The sequence below is a fragment of the Erpetoichthys calabaricus genome, chromosome 14 (genome assembly GCF_900747795.2).
Source record: "Erpetoichthys calabaricus chromosome 14, fErpCal1.3, whole genome shotgun sequence".
Taxonomy (NCBI): Eukaryota; Metazoa; Chordata; class Cladistia; order Polypteriformes; family Polypteridae; genus Erpetoichthys; species Erpetoichthys calabaricus.
In genome coordinates this window covers 101,239,445-101,266,176 of record NC_041407.2, presented here as the reverse complement: position 1 = coordinate 101,266,176, position 26,732 = coordinate 101,239,445, and the positions used below count along the sequence as shown (strand labels likewise).

The 26,732-nt window shown below is 36.6% G+C and overlaps 1 protein-coding gene across 5 annotated transcripts in view; it reads left to right on the top strand.

Annotated features, from left to right (window-relative positions):
* stat5a (signal transducer and activator of transcription 5a) overlaps window positions 1-26,732 on the top strand; it is a 234,063-nt gene that overhangs the window by 68,386 nt on the left and 138,945 nt on the right. The window contains exon 2 of one of the 5 annotated variants that reach the window (XM_051918838.1): window positions 11,009-11,143. The exons of the other annotated variants lie outside the window; for them this stretch is intronic. The gene's annotated coding sequence lies outside the window, so the exon portion shown is untranslated. The remainder of the gene's footprint in view (window positions 1-11,008; window positions 11,144-26,732) is intronic. 5 annotated transcript variants of the gene reach the window in all.

Genomic DNA, 26,732 nt, shown 5'->3' with positions numbered 1-26,732 from the left:
CAGATTAAGGTCCTTACCTTGTCTGAGAGTTAGCATAGCCGTTCTTTGTTTGATCCTTATTTTGTCAAATTATAGTCTTGACATAGTTCTTTCAAGCATTACTCCGTGCTTGGGCTCAGAGGTAAAGATGACCTTGAGTTGATTGATAATCTGAAACCTTAAATGCTACTGTACATTACACCACTTTCTGTACTGCTTCAGTAGTTCTTCAATGCCACACCTGTTGGTTAATCTAATGATCACCTTTACCTTTAATCATATAGAACATTTGGAGGTAATTGAATTCTCCCACATGAGGCAGCTACTTTCAACCTGTCAATAGCAAACCACTCTTCTAGCAGAGGACCATGGCTGCGGATTTGGAGCTACTGATTCTTGTCATAAGCTTGTGATATACAGCTGTGAACCACTCAAGTACGTGTAAAAGATAAGGGTAAGATGAGTCTAAGAGGACTTTATCTTTCACAAACAGCAGTAGCGCAGCAATCAGGCCCTCAAAACTGTATATTCTCCAAGTCATGGCTATGCCTCGATATCCTTTTTGTGAAAATCAAGGTTCACATTTGGTGGAGATCAAAACCCAATTTAAAAAGACTTGATGCCAAGTGTGCAAAACATTTATCTACCAATACATGGGCAGAATGAAATAAAATAGCAGCCTTTCAGTCGTATACTTTTATGAGTAAATAGTGATTGATTTTCTTCAAGTCTTCAAATCATACAGGTTTTGAGTGGCATACTTCCCCAACCTTTGAAATGTTCAAGCAAGGATCAAGTTTTAATCCACTGTTTGACAAATAGGATTAGAGGTTTAACTATCTCCATTCCTCTTTTACTACTTTTTGTGCATTACAGTAATAATTATCTACTTTACGAATTTTAGGCTGAATTAAATACAGCATATTATATATATATCATGACATTACAAGCATGGTTCCATTGCCAGGATTCTAGCACATCTGGACCAGTGCATTCCTGAATGGGAATGTACCCATCTTGCACATTTCACCTACTAGCTGTTGAGTCCACATGGTAGCATATATAACTAATCACTCAAGTTTAAGTTCCCAAGCATTACCACACTGTTTTTTGTACAGACAGATGGAGTTGTGTTGTATACTGGTATTAGGAAAATTAATGAAAAACTCAAATTTTAAAACAGTAGGTGCCAGTAGTTTGGGATTTATGGTACCAGAGGTAAACATCAGGTTCCTTCCAATTTCCCCACTTCTAATTCCCTCGAACTTCACTACTGCAGTTGTGGAAAAATGTATGTTTTGTAGACTTCATAAAATGAAACTACACACTTTGATGCGATCGTAACTTCACAGGGACCAATCCCCAAACACCTGTGCTTAGTGTGCTGCACCAGGGAGGCTGTTATTTGCTTCAGAATTGTTTTGTTAACAGTACTGAGGCCAAAAACTGGTATCAATAGCAAAGTCAAATTTTTAGTTCTGATTCAACACTACAGACAAATACATTTCAACTTTATCTCCAATATCACTTCTTTCTTAGCCATACAATCAAGTGCTACTCTGGAATAGCATTTTCTTGCACTTTCTGTTGAAGTATTCTTCTTCACGTAGACTACCCGAGATTGTTCAGTGCATGAATTATCATTATAATGCATATAGTCATACCCAAAATACTGCCAACATTCCATATTTAAGTTATTATCAGGTGATTCCAATGATAAAGCAGACGCATTGTGCACCAGTATAAATTTGTGTCACTGTGGCATTGGACTATGAAGAAGGGGACACCAGTAAAACGTCACCTTGCATCTCTGTCCCATCAAAATGGACATATTGATAATAGTAATTCAAAAAACAGATACCATTTCGAAAACATGTGTATATTTATTTGATCAACAGATATTTGAAGATAAATGTACCTAATAAATATTGGGTATCAATGATCACTCAAAAATCATAAAGATTAAATTCTGCCTTTTCTACTATTTATGTACTGTACGTACATATGCGTATGTATGTTTGTGTATATTTAAAAAGCTTTGAGTCTTTTAGGGTTGACATGATTCTGAGATTAATAAAAATATTTTCTGAAGGTTACCCACACCTCTAATCATTTTTAAGTCAATATATTTGATTAAAAGACTACTTTGTATATATTTGTTTCATAATGTAGTGGCACTTGAAAAACAAAGTGAGAAGATTATCCTGTTAAATTTCACTTGCTTGCATTGATACCAGTCATCAGTTCTAAGCATACAAGAACTTACAGAGCTTATTGTGTCATTTTCATTCATTATAGGGTGAGCTTATTTTGCACTTGGATGAGGAATGGTGAAACAAATATAGAAAATTAGGCCCTGTATAAGTATGGGAGGGCACGGCAGCAGGCCAGTGCCTGGTTCAGGCTGCCCAAAATAAACCCCTGCCTCTATGAATTGGACTAAATGAGTTTGAGAATGTTATTAAAAAAAGAAAAGTGACTAACAAATAAACCATGGCTATCATATGAATGACTCTTTTACTTGACTTAGTTCAAGGTTATTGTTATTGTATTTATTGTTTCTTCAGTTGCCTAATGTGTTTTAAGATGGGTTTTGAATAACCTGTATTTGTTTATACACACTGACTTTGAAAAAGCATGTCTGTTCTATTAATGTTGAAGTTCTGAAGGCATTGTTGAGTAAGTAACTGTTTGGAAAGCTGGTACCAAGACATTTGCCCCTTATGAATAATTTTTGTCAGAAAATACAAAAACAAAATCTGATATCTATCAAATTATCATGCTTTGCCCTCTTGTTTAGCCTCATCTGTTCTTTCTGCATATTTTAAGTTACTGTTCATGGTGTTTCAACTGATTCATCAGCTTAATTCTGTAATGTTAAGTGCTACCACTACTTAAATTCCACGTTAGTGTTAAATCACCATTTTGTCATCCCGGCAAAATCATTTTGTCCAATTTTTCCTTTAAGATGTAATGTATTTTAATCTTTTTGAAGTAAATTGAATTTAAGGCAAAAGTTAAATGTTGAGGTTATTTGCCTAAAACCTTGAATTTGCTTCACCATGCCTGTGCATTTATGCCTCAAGTTATCATATGAACAGCTTTTGAGAAGAACCAGTGCAGTGGTGGGCAAAATTATCTAGCTGCACCATCTCTGATATTTTGTACTCAAGACATTATTATTGGACAGTGAGCATCAGGGTGCTCTCTGTCTTTATGGTGAGTTCTATACACTTCTACAAAATTGAGTTGGATGTTCTGAATTGACCTGGTATAGGTAAATGTGTGTTCACAGTGTTTACCGTGTGATGGAATGTCCTCTCTTGGGTATTTTCCTTACTCCAGTTACTTCCAGGATCAGTTTTGGGCCCCCATTGTACTGTAGTAGAAAACCTGGGCTATACAGTGGGTGGATTTATTTACAATTTTTGGCTAATAGCCAGTGTTGCTTAGAAATCACAAATATTTAATGCAAGTGCTTACATAGTTATGCTCTTGGTATCCTTGCATGTCAAACATCGTACTCACTTTTATAAATGGAGTAGGAGCTTGACGCTGGACTTGGCACCCTTGGCTACAACTGAGAAAAATAAACTTTTTTTTCAAAATGTAGCTTTGTCTTGTTTTCACTCTTTTTTACTTTTTTTTTTCTTTGATCCCATTCTCTAGTCCATGTGTTTACTTGAATTCATGTGATGCAAATATTTGAAGTCGTATTGCTAGCTCAATGATTTTTATAACTTTTTATGTCACAGAGAACTTCTTGACTTATAATACACTCAGTACTTGGAATGGTAATAGGCACAGAAAATGGTAGTATCCTTTCTGAACATCATCCGCTAGGATTGACCATTTGAAGTTGAATTTATAAGCTTGCACATTTTGCATCTTGCACTGTTTAGCTTGTGGTCATAATTGTGACCTGCCAGTAAGAGGCTACATTTTAGATAGAGAGTGCAGTAGAGGCCATACAGTGCATCTTCCAGTAAAAGCACTCTCTGTTTGGGAGGTATTCTTGTCTTGGGTTACAGAAACGGAAGTGTACCGATTGCTTTCTTTTCAGAAGAGGCATTATTCGACCACATCAATAGCTTACTCCTGGCCTGTGAAGTGGGTAGTTATTTTGTGAAGCCAAAGCTGCAAGGGAAGGGAAACCCCATCTGTCTCTTTGCGACTAATAAAATTTTACTTCAAGTAGATTGCGATCAGTGGCAGAGTGAATGGGTCAAATGAGTCATGTTGAGAGCTTGACGGAACAAACACTTGTTGGTTTGAGGCAAGTTTTGGTAAATGCTAAAATGAAATGACGAAGACTTACATAAAAAAGAGAGAAAATTAATTTCTGTTAATAAACTTGGTGCATGAAATGCCTGACATATGTCTGTTTGTCTGGCAAATTGAAGCAAGTATGACAAGAATGCCTGAAGTGATGAGGTGGCAGTTCTCATCATAGCAGAACAAAGGATTTTTTTTATATTTTATTGCAGTAAAATTGTTTTTAAAATATATTTTTTAATATGCAGCCTTGGTTGTCAAAATTGTTGCTCTATGGATTTGTACAATAAAGTCTAATTTTAATGAAATAATCCCCAGACATTTTAATTTAAGATTATTCACTTGTGGATTTAAACATCTTCTTGTGCTTACCTTTGCCATCTGTTTTTTTTTCTATGAATTTTTATTAAGTGAGAGTTTTGTTTTCCTCTTCTCTAGTCCATAAGATGTGATTTGCAATTTTATTTAAAAAAATGCATCTCCTTGGATAGTTTGTTCAAGTAAGAATTTCACTGTACAGTGTGTAAGTGGCAGTAAACTTGAGTTTAAATTGTGACTATTTGGGCACAAGACCAAATGTAAGACAAAAGCCTTTAAACATAATGGAATATGTCCACCTCCAGGTGAAAATATTTTGCAGAACAAGTCTCCTTGACCTGAAAGTATGTTTATGAAAAGATGGTGGTTGAAAATAATTTTGTATTTGAATTTTTGCTACACATCTATTTTGAGGAAAGAACACTAATTCTTCATTCACTTAAGTGGGATAGCTAAGTAACAACAACAACACATGACATAACGGGGCCATTTGCAAAACATACGTAGGGAGAAAAAATAATTTAGAAATAAAACGTGTTTATTTTGACTTTTTGTCACCCTTACATTTTGTTGGTATAAATAGAATTTATTCCTGTTTGGTAAAAAAAAAAAAAAAAAGTAGTAGAGTAATAGCAAACATAGAAAGGTCACAAGAACCACAGTTAATGTAAATGTGCAGCATTAGCTTTCAGAAACCTGTATCCATGACTCTATTGATGAATGGCAGTTACAAAAATATACAGATAATAACGTTTGGATTTTTTTTTTCCTCTTAGAGTCTCAAAAATGGTGTACATCTTTTTGTGAACAGTCTGTGCAATTATTAAACAATGGTTTATTTAGTCTCAAGCTGCTAATCAATAGCTTAAACATGCAGTGCTTCAAAATGGGCACATTCCTTAACTTCTAATACTTTTGTTTCATGTTTGGATTAGTGCCCTTTTGGCTGTAATTTTAAGCCTGGAGAGAAGTGGTTTTTTTTTTTGTTTTTTTTTTTTTATTTAATGCTACTACATGGGAGTTTCCCCTATAGGCAAAAGTGTGCAGACTTGAGTGCAGAAGCATCTTTTTCTTTTTCTGTTTTAATTTCCTAAATGTAAAAACTTCATTCCTATTAAGTTTTTGCATGTAAAGCGTAGATTAAATATACTTATGTCATCTCTTTATCACCATGGGAGGAGATCTGTGATGAATAAAGCTTTTTTGTCATTGTGTGGAGCATGTCTGAGCTGCCTAGCCTGAACAGAGTTGCTGCAGCTGGTAGCTGAAGGAATCTTTAAAGATCAAGAAGTCATTTTTAATTCACTGGTATCAGTGGAAACCTTTGGGATTGTGGACTTGGTACTGGAAGTTGTTGCTACTTAGCACTGTTAGCTGTGCTTTTTTGTATGCCTATTGTTTGGTAATTTAAGGTGAGTATCATGGATCATCAAAGAGTTTTCAGAAAGTTAAAATTTCTCAGTTGATTGGATATTTGGAAGTTATCTATCTATCTATCTATCTATCTATCTATCTATCTATCTATCTATCTATCTATCTATCTATCTATCTATCTATCTATCTATCTATCTATCTATCTATCTATCTATCTATCTATCTATCTATCTATCTATCTATCTATCTATCTATCTATCTATCTATCTATCTATCTATCTATCTATCTATCTATCTATCTATCTATCTATTCAAAAGTGCCACTTGTTTCCACAACCTTTAGAAAGTTTTTAGTTTTGATTCTGTTCTGCTTTGTGTATATATATAAATGCACCATTGTGTTAAAAATATATATCAGTACAACATTAGTAATCTGATGAACCGCTGTTATTAGTAGTAGTGATATTTCTGCATAGCAAATAGTTTACGAGATGCAGTAGTGTAATAGAAAACAAGAAACCCAACGCTCATAATATGCACACTGCTTGTTCTGAGTAATTGAATCATTCATTAAAAGGGGCATGTTAAAAATATTCCCAGCCTTCTATCATGCAAGGTAGTGGCACTGGCCTGGTTTGGGGTGCATTTCACCCTCCAGTATAGGAAATTTCATGAAAATCAATGAAATTATAACTGCTGGGAAATATAAACTGATTTTGATTCATCATGCTGAACCTTTAGGAAAATTACTTTTTGGCAAAAACTTTTATCTTTTAGCATTATAACAATCCCAAATGCATGGCCGACACAATTAAGACCTACCTACATGGAATCCCAGCTGGAACACTAACTGTATTGGATTGGCCACCTAATGGTAAGTCTTAGGGCCAGCTGGCTTATAGTTCATGCTCAGAATGCATATGCGCACGCATCAAGGCTGCCACACATTCCCAGCGTTCTTTTGATGCGTCTTCTGAGCATGTTGGCAAAAATTAACGGGACGTGTGAGTGAGTTGCAGTACCAGCAAAAATTTGGGTGGAGTGTGTGTTCAAGTTTTGGTATGTGACATCACAGCATGCCGCAATGCAGCTCGAACATGATCAATATGTGTGCTTCGATGTACATGGTTCGATGTGGTGAAGCAAATCATCAAATATATATGCTGACATGCAAATGTATTCATGGTGTTTTTTTTCCATCCATTTCTTGAATAGGCATGACTCAAAGGATCTCACATACTATCCTCTGTGTTGCTGTTGTCTTTTTTTTTTTTTTTTTTTGCACCTTTGCAACAGTATCAGAATGTGCAAAGAATTTTTATCTTTAATGACTTTTATCCCTTAACTCACAACACAGTGAAACTGAATATAGTTTTCTCACCATGATGATTTCTCGCACTGCCACCTGGTAGAATCCTCCAGTTTTACACAAAGTTCACGCACAAGCATAGACAGTACACTGCTTGCATAGCAGCAGCGTCCACAAGTGCACGCATTGTGTAGAATTAAGTATATCCTGATTCCTACAGGAAGATTGGAAGAATTTACCATAGGACATGCAAGTATTAGGAAAAATAAAATTTCACAGTGTGCCCAAGTTAATTGCTTCAGTTTTTACATTTTGTGGAAAGCAACAGAAACTAAAGTCTTGTTTATAAAAAAAAAAGTAATTTTTGTGACTTTTTATTGTATCACAGTTAAGGTTCTGCTTGATGTTGTATAGGAGGAAAATTAAAGTTTGTTTGAATTAAATGTGATTTTTTTATATGACTTAGTAAAGAGAATATGTTAAGAGTAAATTTTTATTTATTTTTTTTTATAAATAACTATATTGTAATTTTAAGGTAACTCAGGGCATTTTCAAAAAATATTTCCCGGTTTCATTTTAAGAGTGTTAGCTTGCATCTGCTAAAGCAGTTTTTCCAAAAATTAGGTAACATTTTATTTGTATTACAACTAAAATCAGATTTTCATTAAAGCATTTGATTGAAAAGTTATCAAACATATAGCATTGCAGAGGTAGTGGCACATTTGAGGACAAGCTTGGAGGTAGCAAAAACCTATTAAGTATTTCATTAGATGCTGCAATCAGCAAAATGAGGTTTTCAGGCTCATGGAATGTCTTCTTCTTCTTTTGGCCACTCCCGTTAGGGGTTGCCACAGTGGATCATCTTCTTCCATATCTTTCTGTCCTCTGCATCTTGTTCTGTTACACCCATCACCTGCATGTCCTTTCTCACCACATCCATAAACCTTCGCTTAGGCCTTCCTGTTTTCCTCTTCCCTGGCAGCTCTATCCTTAGCATCTTTCTCCCTATATACCCAGCATTTCTCCTCTGCAAATGTCAAATCCAACACAATCTCACCTCTCTGACTTTGTCTCCCAACCGTCCAACTTGAGCTGACCCTCCAATGTACTCATTTCTAATCCTATCCATCCTCGTCACACCCAGTGCAAATCTTAGCATCTTTAACTCTTCTACCTCCATCTCTGTCTCTTGCTTTCTGGTCAGTGCCACCATCTCCAACCCATATAACATACAGTAGCTGGTCTCATATCGTCCTGTAGACCTTCCCTTTCACTCTTGCTGATACCCGTCTGTCACAAATCACTCCTGACACTCTTCTGCACCCATTCCACCACAATCCCCATTACTCTGTACTGTTGATCCCAAGTATTTAAACTTATCCACCTTCGCCAAATCTACTCCTTGCATCCTCACCATTCCACTGACCTCCCTGTCATTTACACACATGTATTCTGTCTAGTTCCTACTGACCTTCATTCCTCTCCTCTCTAGAGCATATCTCCACCTCTCCAGGGTCTCCTCAACCTGCTCCCTACTATCTCTACAGATCACAATGTCATCAGCGAACATCATAGTCCACGGGGACTCCTGTCTAATCTCGTCTGTCAACCTGTCCATCACCATTGCAAATAAGATAGGGCTCAGAGCCAATCCCTGATGTAATCCCACCTCCAACTCTCAAAGTACTCTTTCCATCTGCTCATCACACTCTCCTCGCTTGTGAGTACGTTTCCATCTTTATCCTTTATCACCCTAACCTGCTGCACATCTTTCCCAGCTTGGTCCCTCTGTCTAGCCAATCGGTACAGGTCCTTTTCTCCCTCCTTAGTGTCCAACCTCTCATACAACTCATCATATGTCTTTTCTTTAGCCTTCGCCACCTCTCTCTTCACCTTGCGCCTTATCTCCTTGTACTCTTGTCTACTTTCTGCATCTCTCTGACTATCCCACTTCTTCTTTGCCATCCTCTTCCTCTGTATACCCTCCTGTATTTCCTTATTCCACCACCAGGTTTTCTTTTCCTCCTTCCTCTTTACAGATGTCACGCCAAGCACCCTTCTTGCTGTCACCCTTACTATATCTACTGTGGTTTCCCAGCTGTCTGGTAATTCTTCACTGCCACCCAGTGCCTTTCTCACCTCCTCCTTAAACTCAACCTTGCAGTCTTCCTTTTTCAACTTCCACCATTTGATCCTTGGCTCTGTCCTCGCTCTCTTCCTCTTCTTGATTTCCAGTGTCATCCTACAGAACACCATCCTATGCTGCTTAACTATACTTTCCCCTGCCACCACTTTGCAGTCTTCAATCTCCTTCAGATTAACTCTTCTGCATAGGATGTAATTTACCTGTGTGCATGTTCCTCCACTCTTGTACGTAACCCTGTGTTCCCCCCTCTTCTTAAAATACGTATTCACCACAGCCATGTCCATCCTTTTGGCAAAATCCACTATCCTCTGACCTTCTTCGTTCCTCTCCTTGACACCATATCTACCCATCACCTCCTCCTCTCCTCTGTTCCCTTCACCAACATGCCCATTGAAATCTGCTCCAATCACCACTTTCTGTCCCTTGGGTACACTGTTCATCACTTCATCCAACTCACTCCAAAAATCATCTTTCTCACCCATTGCACACCCAACTTGCGGTGCATACTCAGTAATAACATTCATCATCACACCTCCAATTTCCAGCTTCATAATCATTACTCTGCCTGACACTCTTTTCACCTTCAAAACACTCTTGACATACTGTTTCTTCAGAGTAACTCCTACCCCACTTCTCCTCCCATCCACACCATGATAGAACAATTTGCATCCACCTCCGATCCACCTGACCCTGCTCCCCTTCCATTTAGTCTCTTGCACACACAATATATCAACCTTCTTTCTCTCCATCATATCTGCTAACTCTCTCCCCTTACCAGTCATACTGCCAACATTCAAAGTTCCTACCCTCATTTCCACTCTATTTACTTTCCTCCTCTCCTCCTACCTCTGGGCACGTCTTCCCCCTCTTCTTCTCCTTCTCCTCCTTCTTCGGCCAACAGTAGCCCAATTTCTGCCAGCACCCTGTTGGCGGTCGTTGTTAACCCTGGGCTCGACCGAACTGGTATGGAAATTTGTATTGTTGTCTGCATATTGATTTGGCAAAATTTTACACTGGATGCCCTTCCTGACGTAACCCTCCCCATTTATCCGGGCTTGGGACCGGCATGAAGAAACACACTTGTTTCTGCATCCCCTGTGGCTGGGTTGGAATGTATAAGAGCCAAATGAGCACAGTTTTTCAGTGCTTTAATTTTTTTAATCTAATTTGTTAAATAGTGTTGACCTTTGAAATTCATCCATCCATTTTCCAACCCGCTGAATCCGAACACAGGGTCACGGGGGTCTGCTGGAGCCAATCCCAGCCAACACAGGGCACAAGGCAGGGAACCAATCCTGGGCAGGGTGCCAACCCACCGCAGCCTTTGAAATTCACCAGTGTTTTCCGAGAAGAATATACCACGTTCGCTGGTGTTCTTTTATGCCAAATATTTTCTTGGAAATTTGCCTTGGGCCAGTGTAGGCAAACATTTTTATCCCCCCCAAGTGCCCTTTGGTGCATTATGGCACCAGCTTGAAATCGCAGAGCTGTAGCAGCTATGTGCAGAACTTTCATGCAGGCCTATTTTAAGATTGTTGTCATTATGACCTGGTCAGTACTCCTGCCGGATTTCCATTTGTGTATTTTTTTTTTTTTTTTTTTTAAAGCAGTAAAACTTGCATAACATCTGCACAGATACGTGGGAAGCTGCGCCCAGAGCCACGACTTCAGACAGTGGAATGAGCCAGTCCCATGCTGCTGCTTTGTGGCACAGCCAATGTGTGCCTCAAGATTGGACCTCTGTGAGTTCAATGATCAATATTTTATTTACTTATTGCTAGTTTGTGGGTGTTTGTTTTGTTTTTTTGTCTTTTAATGTTTGAGGCAAGGTGCCGCGGTGGGTAGCACTATTGCTTCACAGCTTAGATCACATTTTTGGCCACAATAATTGGTCTAGCATAGTTTGCATATGCTTCACCAGCCCTCAGGAACACTTAAATACAGTCTCTCCTTCCCCATTGACTTCAGTGCATTTTGTGGAGTTAGGCGAAGTTCCTGAACATTTCCAGGATTTTGCCAAACTTGTGGAGAGGTGGGGCTCGCTCATTACTAGTGTTAAATAAAATGTTTGGGCAACTTTAGTGTTATATAAAATGTGATATGATTAGGGAGTCACTAAGAAGTATGGGTTTAGTATGGCATTTTCTTTTAGATAGCTGTATTTAGATTGATATTTTTTATTTCAATTCCTGCCATATTTCTTGTAGTACAGAGGTTTCTAAAAAACATCCCAAAAATGCAGAAATGCCTGTTTCTTGTTTTTCTACTTTAATCCTAACATTTGTTTTTAATTTTAAATTCAAGTCGCAAAAGCTGTTTACTCATCAAAACTGCTGTATCATTTGTTAAGCAATTGTTTAGGGAAAAGTTTAATGGGTTTGAAGCCTTATGAGCTATGCAAATATGGTTTTGTTTTTGGAGTATTGGAGGTTGTTGACAAAACTCAAATGCTGAACTGTGGGCCTTTCTTTGTCATTTTTCCCCTTAATTTAATGAATGGATGGTACCAGCAGAAATACTTGCCTTCTTCCCTCCTGTCTTGTATAATGTACTGATGTACTGTACAGGTATTTATAACAGATAGGTAAGCAACCTTGTGGCATCTCTCCACATCCAGTAGGCAGCATCTGGACTGCCTGCATTAAATGGGCCATAGGGTACAAAGTTGTGAGAGCATTGCCTATTACTGTCCAGAAGATGCTCTGGCATTTTATGAACCCCACTTTAATTTTCTACTAGAGTAGAGGTTGTGACCCATACCACGTCACAGTTTATTTAGTTTCTCCACAGGTACCATGTTCTCATGCTCTGATGCCTGATCTTATTTCCTTGGTCTTTATATCTTGCCAGTTTGGCTGCTGCATAGGTGACTCTGACCCGGAAGGTTTTATTTTTGCTAGGTAAAGGACAGAATTTTAGCCAATAAAAATGGCAACGTTTATCTTTCAGATCCAAATAAAAATATTTGTATATGATGGTTGTAATTGGGTATATGAGTTAGCTTTAATGTTTTACCATTTGCCTGTTTTCATATAAAAATGACAGGTGCCATTCTCTCATTAGACATTGCAAATCCAGCCTCAGCCTATCACCTTTTTAAAACCACCTAAGCAAATGTGCTATATAATAATAAAAACTTCTCTTTATGCAGCAGCCCAAAGTTGTCAGTAGATTGTCATATTTTGTTGATTTTTCCAAAGGGATATTTTTTTGTTATTATAAAGCATTATTAAACATTTGTGCTGCACTTTTACATAATGTTGTGATGAAAAATATGTACTGTATTTATTTATCTAATCTAGTCTGTCTGTCTGTGTATATATTATATGTGTGTATGTATATGTATGTATGTCTTAGAAATAAAGTCTGTTAGGGTTTCAGGGATTTTTGATGAATGGACAAGACACAGAGAGTCTAAAAACATTTCTTTTGGGTTGAATAGGCAATGCAGAAAGTTATTTTATAGTTGCAAGGTTGACAAACAAACAAACAAATTAACTATAGACATTGGTTATAGGCATGAAGTTATTCTTCATTTTTTTACTATTTATTAATTCACAATTAAAACTACACTACCAAAAGACGAATTTGCATGTAACACTGAATTCTAGTACACTTAAAAATGATCTATGTACAGTATGTTATAGTCTCATATATTATGTACAGTATAAATAAAATTTTCATTAAGAAAAAACATAGTTTGTAATTGGTATCAGGTTTCAGTTGAACATTTTATTACATAAATGATATTCTGGAACAGTCATGCCATGTCTGTTTATTGTGGTATCCTTGTCTTATTAATGAGGAAAAGAATAAGGCATTTTGAAAAGAATACAGTAAAGAAAATTCAGTGCCAGCATACGCTTTTCCAGCTATCATATATTTTTAAAATTTATTTACAGTTTAAGTATTGAGATTTGCAAAATGTTTTAATGTCTCCACTCAGATCTTCTCAACTTATTATTCCACTGTATGATTTTATTCCAGCTTGCCATTAAACTTTGCTGTGTTTACATTATTTTTTGGTTGGGTTATTTCTGTTGTCAGTAACAAAGCAGACATGATTCTGTCTAGTTCTTCCAACTTGGGCTGCGTTACGTATCTCCACTGTGGCTTGGCACCATGCTGTTAGTTGTAGTAGATGCATAGTTCATTGTTCATTATCTTTATCCTCCTTCCTGCAGGGAAGGTGGTGCTTGAAGGCGAGCTAACGTAATTAAGTAGAAAGTTGAAAATTGTGCTTACCACTGTATTTCCACAGGGGAAAAAATCTTAGTAAAATTAATTAAATTTATGTTTAGGATATATTGGGTGCTTCTAGAAGTTTGAACAGATAACACTGCAAACCTCTTATTTTTACAAATTAGATCACTTTGAGACTATCTAATAAATGAAACAATTGAATGTATTACTTTTTATGATTAGTGAATAGTTCAAAATTACTATTTAGTATATGCTATTTTTTCAAAGTTGCTTAACCAAAAACAAGTCTTAAGTACTTAAAATATAGTAGTAAGAAAATATAAAGCTGACAATAAAGCTGAAGATACATGCATATGATGCAGAACAACATGTTTTTGAATTGTGTGAAGCTTAGTAACAGCAAATTTTCACTTTCAAAATGTGAGGTTAATGTGAATTCATTAGAGTTTCTAGCACAGTAGAGATGCATACTAAACACTTTTCAGCCCAGCCTGCTATGAAAGAGAACGATTTTGTAAGTTCTTGCTTACTTTGTATCTACCCTGGAGCAAAGAATAGAAAGCTATTCTTTTCAAAATAATCCCATTTCATCACTGTTAAAAGTTGTACTTAGTTTACATATCTTTCCTTTTAATGACTTTAATGGTTTCACAGTCTGATTCCTTAGCATCCTATGGTATCTTAATATACAGTCGTGTGAAAAACTATTTGCCCCCTTCCTGATTTCTTATTCTTTTGCATGTTTGTCACACAAAATGTTTCTGATCATCAAACACATTTAACCATTAGTCAAATATAACACAAGTAAACACAAAATGCAGTTTGTAAATGGTGGTTTTTATTATTTAGGGAGAAAAAAAAAATCCAAACCTACATGGCCCTGTGTGAAAAAGTAATTGCCCCCTGAACCTAATAACTGGTTGGGCCACCCTTAGCAGCAATAACTGCAATCAAGCGTTTGCGATAACTTGCAATGAGTCTTTTACAGCGCTCTAGAGGAATTTTGGCCCACTCATCTTTGCAAAATTGTTGTAATTCAGCTTTATTTGAGGGTTTTCTAGCATGAACCGCCTTTTTAAGGTCATGCCATAGCATCTCAATTGGATTCAGGTCAGGACTTTGACTAGGCCACTCCAAAGTCTTCATTTTGTTTTTCTTCAGCCATTCAGAGGTGGATTTGCTGGTGTGTTTTGGGTCATTGTCCTGTTGCAGCACCCAAGATCGCTTCAGCTTGAGTTGACGAACAGAAGATGGCCGGACATTCTCCTTCAGGATTTTTTGGTAGACAGTAGAATTCATGGTTCCATCTATCACAGCAAGCCTTCCAGGTCCTGAAGCAGCAAAACAACCCCAGACCATCACACTACCACCACCATATTTTACTGTTGGTATGATGTTCTTTTTCTGAAATGCTGTGTTCCTTTTACGCCAGATGTAACGGGACATTTGCCTTCCAAAAAGTTCAACTTTTGTCTCATCAGTCCACAAGGTATTTTCCCAAAAGTCTTGGCAATCATTGAGATGTTTCTTAGCAAAATTGAGACGAGCCCTAATGTTCTTTTTGCTTAACAGTGGTTTGCGTCTTGGAAATCTGCCATGTAGGCCGTTTTTGCCCAGTCTCTTTCTTATGGTGGAGTCGTGAACACTGACCTTAATTGAGGCAAGTGAGGCCTGCAGTTCTTTAGACGTTGTCCTGGGGTCTTTTGTGACCTCTCGGATGAGTCGTCTCTGCGCTCTTGGGGTAATTTTGGTCGGCCGGCCACTCCTGGGAAGGTTCACCACTGTTCCATGTTTTTGCCATTTGTGGATAATGGTTCTCACTGTGGTTCGCTGGAGTCCCAAAGCTTTAGAAATGGCTTTATAACCTTTACCAGACTGATAGATCTCAAATACTTCTGTTCTCATTTGTTCCTGAATTTCTTTGGATCTTGGCATGATGTCTAGCTTTTGAGGTGCTTTTGGTCTATTTCTCTGTGTCAGGCAGCTCCTATTTAAGTGATTTCTTGATTGAAACAGGTGTGGCAGTAATCAGGCCTGGGGTTGGCTACGGAAATTGAACTCAGGTGTGATACACCACAGTTAGGTTATTTTTTAACAAGGGGGCAATTACTTTTTCACACAGGGCCATGTAGGTTTGGATTTTTTTTCTCCCTAAATAATAAAAACCATCATTTAAAAACTGCATTTTGTGTTTACTTGTGTTATATTTGACTAATGGTTAAATGTGTTTGATGATCAGAAACATTTTGTGTGACAAACATGCAAAAGAATAAGAAATCAGGAAGGGGGCAAATAGTTTTTCACACCACTGTAATTTAGTGAATACAGTGATCAAACTGGCCCTGATTAGCTAACAAATAGGGTACTGTTTTAGTTGAAGTAGACTTTTCAGATTTATCATAAAGAGACATGTAAATGTACTTTTTTCCTGTGTATTTTCTCTTGTTTTCCATGTTAGTATCACATGCTTCTATGAATGACCTTTATTTCTCTTTAAGCTGCTTTTCTTTCAGTTCGAAAGCTATTTTAGTGCTCTAAGGAGTATTTACTTCATCACTTTTGTGAATTTTAGGCTTATTCTCCAGTAAATGTGTGCTGAAATAGCTTATGCCTTTTATGTAAACATTTTTTGGAGCAATCTTTGCATAATAGTGTCTTCTGAGCCATTTTGAATATTCTGCAAAAATAAGCAGGAGTGATCACATATTTATGTAATTATCCATTATTGTTTAACACTTGTTATGATGATCCCTAGATAACTAGAACCTAGACCCTATTGTCTAGCACAATATCTGAAATTAGCTTCATAAGATATCAATTTTGTACAACCTCAATTCCAATGAAGTTGGGATGTTGTGTAAAACGTAAATAAAAACAGAATACAATGATTTGCAAATCATTTTCAACCTATATTCAATTGAATATAGTGATTCTTCGCTATATCACGCTTCGACTTTCACGGCTTCACTCTATCGCGATTTTTTCTCATACACGCTTACGTCACTACGCATGTGCTTTCTGAGAACTTTTATCTAAGCCCCACGATGGCTCCTAAACATTCTGCTTTTTCTAAGCCTTCTGACAATGAAACTAAGTGCCTAGAGGAAGATGCTTACCATCCAGGAGAAGGTGAAACTCTTGGATATGATCAAAGATGGCAATACCCTACAAAAGCCTCCTCACGCATATGAAAAGACAGTGCCAGCAACTGCCTATCAAGATGTTCTTCAGCCATGCACCCAGACACCCACTGCCTACTCCTAGTACTCCTTCAGCGGAAGAAGACAACGACGCACCTGCTGAAGATACTGCACCACCTTGTCACGCTTGGGTCACAGATTTGCACAGAGACACAGGAGGTTGTAGAAAAAAAAAGAACTTTATTCAAAGCACTGCAAACAAACATTTGTCTCTTTTCAAAAGTTTAAACGTGCTCCATGACAAGTCAGAGATGACAGTTCTGCCAGGAGCAGAGAATGTCTGAGAGAGAGAGAAACAAAACAACCAATTCCAAAGGTGAGAGGCGCTGCACAATACTTTTAAGTAAGCGGAGTACCGCGTGAGAGGTTTATCGCGCGTTATAGCGCAAGTAAGAAGGGTAAGGAGCAATGTGAAGGTAGACTGTCAGCTGTTTCAGGGGTTTTCCCAGGGGCGTCTGTGTCCTCTGAGGGTGCGATCAGCGCTTCCAGCTTACAACCTGAAGACTCTCCTACTGAGCTCGTGCCTTCATAGGTTAGTGGTTGTGTGTAAGAACTGTGTGTGTGTGTAATTAAATGTACAGTACAATAATAATAATATGATATTTGTAACATCTAATATGTCTTATTTTCTCTTATTTTGTCTAATATATTGGGTAATACGAGTGTAATGGTGACTAAAGGGTGTTATTTCATGTCTAGAGGGCTCTAATAATGTTAAAAAACGTATTTAGAAGGTCGTAAACAGGTTTTCTATACTCTAACTGCGAAAATATTTCAATTTGTAAATAAAGAATCCTACTTCGCGAAAATTCATTTATCGCGGTAGAGTCTGGAACGGATTAACCGTGATAAACGAGGGTTCACTGTACACTACAAAGACAAGATATTGAATGTTCAGACTGATAAACTTTATTGTTGTTTTGCAAATCTTCACTCATTTTGAATTTGATGCCTGCAACACGTTCCAAAAAAGCTGGGACAGGGGCATGTTTACCACTGTGTTATATCACCTTTCCTTTTAACAACACTCAATAAGCGTTTGGGAACTGAGGACACTAATTGTTGAAGCTGTGTAGGTGGAATTCTTTCCCATTCTTGCTTGATGTACAACTTCAGTTGGTCAACAGTCCGGGGTCTCCGTTGTCGTATTTTGTGCTTCATAATGCTCCACACATTTTCAATGGGAGACAGGTCTGGACTGCAGGCAGGCCAGTCTAGTACCCGCACTTTTTTTACTACGAAGCCACGCTGTTCTAACACATGCAGAATGTGGCTTCGCATTGTCCTGCTGAAATAAGCAGGGACGTCCCTGAAACAGACGTTGCTTGAATGGCAGCATATGTTGCTCCAAAACCTGTATGTACCTTTCAGCATTATTGGTGCCTTCACAGATGTGCAATGTACCCATGCCATGGGCACTAACACACCCCCATACCATCACAGATGCTGGCTTTTGAACTTTGCGCTGATAACAATCCGGATGGTACTTTTCCTCTTTGGCCCGGAGGACACGACGTCCAAGATTTCCAAAAACAATTTGAAATGTGGACTTGTCAGACCACAGCACACTTTTCCACTTTGCATCAGTCCATCTCAGATGAGCTTGGGCCCAGAGAAGCCGGCGGCGTTTCTGGGTGTTGTTGATATATGGCTTTCGCTTTGCATGGTAGAGTTTAACTTGCACTTGTAGATGTAGCGACGAACTGTGTTAACTGACAATGGTTTTCTGAAGTATTCCTGAGCCCACATGGTAATATCCTTTATAGAATGATGTTGTTTTTAATGCAGTGACGCCTGAGGGATCAAAGGTCACGGGCATCCAGTGTTGGTATTCGGCCTTGCCGCTTACGTGCAGAGATTTCTCCAGATTCTCTGAATCTTTTGATGATATTATGGACAGTAGATGATAAAATCCTTAGATTCCTTGCAAATGTACATTGAGAAACGTTGTTCTTAAACTGCTGGACTATTTGCCCACGCAGTTGTTCACAAAGTGGTGAACCTCGCCCCATCCCTGCTTGTGAATGACTGAGCCTTTTGGGGATGCTCCTTTTATACCCAATCATGACAAACACCTGTTTCCAATTAATCTGTTCACCTATGGAATGTTCAAAACAGGTGTTTTTTGAACATTCCTCAACTTTCCCAGTCTTTTGCTGCCCCTGTCCCAGCTTTTTTGGAACGTGTTGCAGGCATCAAATTCAAAATGAGTGAAGATTTGCAAAACAACAATAAAGTTTATCAGTTTGAACATTCGATATCTTGTCTTTGTAGTGTATTCAAGTGAATATAGGTTGAAAAGGATTTGCAAATCATTGTATTCCGTTTTTATTTACGTTGTACACAACGTCCCAACTTCATTGGAATTGGGGTTGTATATTTATAGCACTGGTAGATACTGACTTGATCAGTATTTCAGAGTTGAATTGAAAATTTACTGTCTGAATTTATGGTTTTACCAGCAGTTTCTTTGCCACCAAGGTAAGGTATATGTAATGTAATGTAATCTTGGAATTGTGTTTTACATTTGAAGTGCCTATATGCTTATTTCTAGTGATGAGGGAAACAGTTGAGTTTCTCTTCATATACAGTTTTGTAAAATTACCCCTCAAATTTGTTCACATGTGATTTCACTCTTGAGAAACAGAGACTCCCTAAAATTTGATTCTTGTTTTTTTTTTTTTTTAAGTTGGGATGGAAAGTAAGTAATATTGTTTCTTAAGCGTTGTTCTGCAGTCAAAACTAATTTTTTCTTTACTTGTCCCATCTTCTACCACCACCCAGTCTCCCTTGGCTCCTTCCCTCCTTCTCTGTGTGCTTTCATCTGTCTTATGCAGTGCCTGCCTGTACATTATTTTGCTGGTTCCGGCTAAAACACCACTCCATTGTGGTCAGAGGAATGACCAGCTGCACTCACATTGCCCAGCTCTGTAAGCCAATCCAAATCAGTGATGGCAGCCATGGTTGTCTCCTCTGAAATGCTTGTCATACCCAAACCTATGCTTCCACTCTCTTTTGCACATGTTAAAAAAATGGTTGTAGATGAGATGAATATATATGTGCTAATGGCCTGAATTTCACCTCTGGCAAAACACCATTTTTTTGTAAATTTTTTGCAAAATTATTTTTCCTAGGTTTCGCTGCAAATTCAATTTAAAAAAAACAGTTTTGCTCATCACTACTTATTTCCCATTTATAATTTTCCAAGTAAATGAATCCTTTTTATTTCTAGTTCTACATAAAAACTTTAATGTACTCGGTCTACTTTATACCTTGACTACTTTGTGTTTAATAAGCTGTATACCATTTATGTACTATACTCCTGGCATATTTCTGTTCGTGTCTTGAGAGCGGCTGTACCTGCATATTAGTGACAGCTTATTTTGGAATGAAATAGACTTACTTTCCTGAAATTTTAAGAATTTTTCTCAGGTCTCAACTGCTGTATGTCATGTATGGAAATGATGTGGTGCAGCTTTGCTCTGTTCTTTAATATTTCTGACCTCTTGTACCGCACACATGTTGTATGCCAGTTCTTTTACATCCCAGCTGACTGAAGCACGCTTTGCTGTCTGGAGTACTTATCTTGTCTTGGTTGTTATTGTTTAACCCCTCAGAACAGATGGTTAATCTACATTTAGAAGGTATGTTTTTGAGATTTATCTATGACACAACTGCTTATAGAAAGCCTGTACTGATTAGTAGGGAGCATTGGCAAAGTATCTACTGCCAGCCAGAATTTGAATCAGATAGACATTTGCTTAAGGTAAATTCATATCATTCTTCATGATTTATTTTAGGTGATAAATAAATTGGTGAAAAATCTTGATAATTTAATAAAATAGGCCATTAAGTTCCCGCAGTGGTTTATACTTAAAATAAGAGTTTTTAAGTTTGATTTGTGGGGCATCATTTTGGAATCAGTCTTTGTAGTATTTGGCCATTGTAATCCTTATGTATTGCATGACTGACAAGCAGATTATCAACGCAGTTTCATCATTATACCATCTAAATCAGAAATCCCTTCTTTCTAAAAGTGGCATGTAAAAAGCTTGTTTTCTCTGTTTAAATGTTCATAATGTGCAGTTCTTCAAATTACTTTGTACAGTATATGCCTTTGTACAACATAGAAGACAAACAACAGTGACAAATATTAAAATATATTAGTGGAAAACATGCTGCAAATTTACATGAATAATCTTTGAAGCAGTTTTAAAAAGGTACTTGACACACAGTTTGTTACTTGTGTCTTGTGTGAATTCAAAGCTTATTCTATCTTTGTAGTTGAAGGTGACAAGCGAAACAGATTACCCTAAATTTTAACCTCTATTATTTCATTGCAGTGTAAAATGAAAACTATTATTATTCTGCTTTCCAGAAATACTTGAAAGTTAAATATTTGCATTTTTATATCTAATTTGAAAATAATTACTAAGTTATGTTCAAATTCACATCATATCTTTATCACACTTCACATCATATCATTTTCTTAGATGTTTATGAATAAAATATTCATGTTTTTATAAAACATGGTTTCATTGTATAAAGTAATGTGGAAATTTATTGTATTGAACCACTCTGTGATAGATATCTTTGGTTCATAATGAAGAGAAGAGAGGATATGACAGAGTTGCTTCTTGTAATAAATTTCCAAGCTTGAAATCTTTACACAGTGGGATCATGTATTGTTTTCCTGTAGAGGCAGACATAATCTTTTCTGTGCCAGTTACTGTCCTAGAGAGTCCCACTGGCTATATGTTTTCATTACTGTCAATCTGTTAATCAGAGGCTTGTGTGAGTATCGTGTTTAACTGTTTGTTTAATTGCATATCTTCTAGTTTCAGCATGTTAATTTAAAATTCCATTGCAGTGTGTATATTTTATTTTTCCTGCACGAATTGATGCTTGTGGACTTTATTATATGTTGAGTGAACCTAATTGTCTGTGTTTTTGTTTCATTTAAATAGTTTATAACATTCATAAGTAAATTAATTTTCACAGAACCAGTACAGGGTGACATTGTTCTATTTTCTTTCCTTCAGATTTTCTTTTTTCACTGTCAGCTACTGTTATGCTTGTTTATAAGATGCATCCAACTAAAGAGCTGCAGATCCATACAGCACAGCAGTTTCTTAGCGGAAGTCACTGAATGTAATGAGCAGCAGTTTCACGGCGGAAGTGATGTTACGTCATGTCTATACTGCACGCAAACCACACTGACCCTTATCCTTAAGTTACCCCTAATCTTAACTGTATATACTTAAGGTTACGGGTTAGTGTGGTTAGGGTGTTAAGTTGCCCTAATCTTACTTTCTCCAAGAAACTGCAGTGAAAAACTGCACTAACTGTGAAGTGTTTCTTGTTCAGTTAAATATATACTGAAAATAGTTTATTTTGACTTTGGAAATGTATTGTTACAGCGTAAGAGTTCACATTAAAATACTAAATGGATAGAGATGTGCACAAATATTTTGTCATGCAGGAATTATGAGTTTCAAGGGGACTGAATACTATTGCATGCCTCTGTAAACCTGGAGCTCTATAATACATAATAAATAATGTCTGTAAACAGAGAAAACTTGAAAATGAACGTCCTTGACTTATTGTTGGTCTTGCACAAATAAGTGTTAAACATATAGTAATGTGTATATTTGTGAAATTTGACATTGAAGTTATGAATACACTTCTCAGTCTTTATGACCTTTATCAAGAGAAATAAATAATAGTTGGTACTTATTTTGATATTTGACAGTTTTCTAGTTGTATATTGTATTTGGGTGAATATAGTCCTGATCTCCCAGTAGATTAAGAGGAAATGGTAGAATATTTCACCAGGAGTAATAGCTCAATGTAGTGTAAAAATGTGGTTTGGTATAAATGATCTAAAACTAAGAAACACACCAAATATTTTTGCTTTTAGTTTTGGTGATTATTTAAAAAGAAGAAATGAAGTTGGCAATGTTTTGAATACACCAAAAGGAAAACCACCGGACCTTTTGTGTGTGTGTGTGTGTGTGTTTTTTTTTTTTTTAATCATCGGAGAATCACAAAGTTTTCTTGTGTGTGTGTGTTTGTTTTTTTAGGAATTAAAATTATAATCTGCTTCATTTTCTTCATAATCTTTCATGCGACATTCAGACATTAATAGATATGGATTATCCGATTTCACTAATCTGACACAGTCTGCTGGTTACATTAAATAAGTGATATTTTATTGTTTGACGTGGACTGTCATAAGACAGAGCTCCTATTTATCAGTTTCAAGAGAACCATTGCATTTTGGCTTAGAGTTTGAGCCATATTTTATTGTTATTTAATTGATTTAAGATATGGACCCTATTTTATTAGAAATAAACTGAAGCATGTGTTTTTGTCTTTTTATTCATAATGTATCTGTTGGCCGTAAGTTTATTATTTAAACATACAGTATTTGGAAATTCTGTCTGGAAAGTTAAACATTATTTTGTAGTTTTGAGTTGAATCCTGAAAAATCCTTAATTTTAAAGGTTGTGGTGATAGTGGGGGTGGTGGTTACAGCTGATTATAATACTTTAGAATTATTTGTGTGTTGCATTTATCTACAAACTGTTAATGCCCTGCAGAAATTATTTTACTGGTAAATTATGAAATGCTCAGTAAATTTAAGTTGCAGTGAAAGTTGACATCTGTGAAGTATTCTTATCAATGCTCTAAAGTGAATGAGACCCGCCTGTAACTGTAACACCATATAGTTTGCAAAAACACACACACTCTACTCTCTAGTAATGTTTGAGCTTTTTAACACCAGCACAAAAATGCTTACTATGGGAACTTAATTTTCTTAGACCTGCCTAATCCACTTTGATGGGCTCAGAACCTATTTTGGCAGCACTGGACACAAAGCAGAGATCTTTTACAAATTGGACCCCAGTATGTTGTAAATCCTACTTGTGCACATACCTACATAGGGCCAATGTAGATAATACAAATTGCACACATTTTTCAGATTTGGTAAAAGATCTGTAGTACCTACATTAACATAGGGAGAGCATGGAAACTTCACATAGAATGGAATCAGATGCACGACTGGAACCCAAGGCACTAGATCCATGACAAAGGAAGACTAACTAGCCCATCATTGTATCTTTTAACCACCGATGTGTGTATGTATCTGCATGTAGCACAAGCAAAGAAAGCCAACTATTTGGTCTCGTATTTGCATATATCATTGAGTCTGCCATGTCTTTGAAAACATGAGCGAACTGCTTTCCAACACTGTGCCCTTCCCTTGTGGGTTGCTCAGTCCACAACATTATATCTTTTGTGCTCTCTTTACCCAACGTCAAATTGATACGGTTTGTGTACTTGGTATATTGGCTGTTTTGCAGCTATATCAGATACTTAGCACACTTGTATCATGTGTTTATAACATGATGAAGTTGTGATTCCCTTTCTCTCAGAACATGTCTGGAATACGATTTTAGATTGCTGGTGATGTAAGTGACAAATACATTTTAAACTGTCACTATTGATTACCAGGCAAAGACAGTCTGCAGCTGTGGTGCCTAGAACTCATGAAAGACTCAAGAAGGCATTGGAAAAATACCACAGTATTTTCATGTCACTTTCCTTAGAACATAAGCTTCTTGCTTAAAAGACAAACCTGTTCTGTACTTAATTGTAAACAAAATGAGTTGTGAGCTGCTTTCCCACTGAGAAAGGCAGCCCAAGAGATGGTTAGGAAGAAAAAATACCAGTCAAGAGCAGAGGCAGTGACAGATGAGAGAATACATGTGCAACAAAATAAAAGTGAAGAAAGTGCATACATGTGCAACAAAATAAAAGTGAAGAAAGTGCTGCTGCTGTTGGTGCGTAAGCTGCTCAGGCTAAAAATAAGTGCAGACTGCTGATGTGGAAGTGTTATCAGTTCATCATGGCATTTGCCAATTACATACACATTTATTGAAAAATCTAAGTATGACTGTATTGTTATTAACTATATAGATAAGTATTAGCTTTTATTTTATATTGATGGCGTATATAGAATGGAAAAATGCATGGCGGTTCTAGTGTTAAACTTTAATGAATAAGTTATACCCTTATGTCTCTCAGTAGGTTAAAAGCTGAAGCTTAATTGGGAATTGCCTTACACAGTTAATACCTTAAGCGATTTATTGGTTTGCTTATTGCTGTATGGTACAGAAGATTATGCTGGATACTCATAAAAAATTTTTTGTAAAAATTATTGCATTATTTCACAGATATCTTGGAAGCTTACAATCAGGATCATGTTGCAGGATTGTAAATTATGTGACTAGAGCTAAAACCTTGAACCAAGGCTTTATGGAACCTTCAGCACCAGTGCTATCCACTCCATTTTAATGGCTGAATTTCTCCACCACCAGTCAATGGTCTTTTCATTCATATATTTACAAATGGAATTTATTACATATAGGGTTGTCGTGATACCAAAATTTCAAACTTAAATGCCATTGTTAGAAAAGTATTGACATTGATATAATTTAACTCAATACGAAACTTATTTAAATGAATTTCAAATATGTATGCATTAACATCTTAACATTGATGGAAATAAATAATAGAAATTTTAGTAATTAAATACAAATAATTCAAGCACTTCAGTCTTTTGTAAAAGATAAGAGTAAAGTTCTGTAAATAATAAAAAGTAAGGAAATTTAAATCTGGTCAATCTTTTTTGTTTTACATTGATGAAAATAAATACTGAGGTAGTACAATGAAGTGTTACCAATGTCAATAAATATTTTAGTACGTTTTGCAGTCTTTTGTGAACAGTATACAGAAAATATTAAAATGGACATTCAAGAAAAAAACATTAATGTTATCTTTTGTAAACAGCTGTTCAGAAAAGTACACACAAACAGACCACTAACACACTTGTAGGCTTTGCGTAAATGCAAACAGTACACATTGCATTTCTCTGTGAATAACTACAATGTCTTTGTAATTTCCAAATTTGCATGAAAGATCAGCATGTGAATGTGCTCTTCTGTTAGACCACGCCTTGCTGTTGTTGGGGTGCAAAAGAGCCCTGACATACTGGAGTACTGAAAAATTACAGTGCCTTACATTATATAGTAAATGTGATGAAACATAATTTTTGAATTGCGCCTAATGAAAGAAAGTAATGCACTATTGCAGCAGACTTCATAGCAAGGTTTAAAAATTGAGGGAGTGACTGGACCCCTTTTCCTCAACTTGCCCCTGAACAGCACAGAGTAAAAGTGTCCTGCTGGTAAAAAATAATTGCAGACTTTGCCTTGATGTGGTATGTGCTTCACTGGCTGCAACAAACGTTTTAACTCGTACAAAAAAGAAAATAAATGTTGCCTCCCTACTTCAAACACCACAGTTTACAGGTTTGTACTTTACTGAGATTTCTGTAATTTAGAATTAAGCTACCTCTCAAAATGTTTTGTATTGACTAATTTTGTAAATATTGCATACAGGCTTGTATGCATCTTGTGGTTTTCCATCCCCATTTGCCACAAAGCTAGAGTGTTTCCCACTCTGACTGCCCTCTTTGTCAGTTAAGTGTGCTGATGAAAGTTGTGAATCTGTTGAAGTTACCTTCTTATTAACATCTGTGATTGGATGGAAACAGGGCCATAACTTGAGTCATGACAAACTTGAATTGCATTCGTAATGTAGACTGTAGAATCTATGCCTTGAAAAATGAGTACTGAAGTTAATTTAAAATGTTAAAATAAATACATATCGATATTTGGATACTTTTGACAACCATAGTTGCATATTAATTATATGTAATAATCTTTTCTGTTACTTGCTAATGCGGACAGTGCCATGCCAATAAATATTTTGGTAAATTCAGAGACTCATTAAAATCAGATTCCCTTTTACTTTCATTAACATTTTGTGGGGCTCTGAATTTTTTTCATTATATCTTATC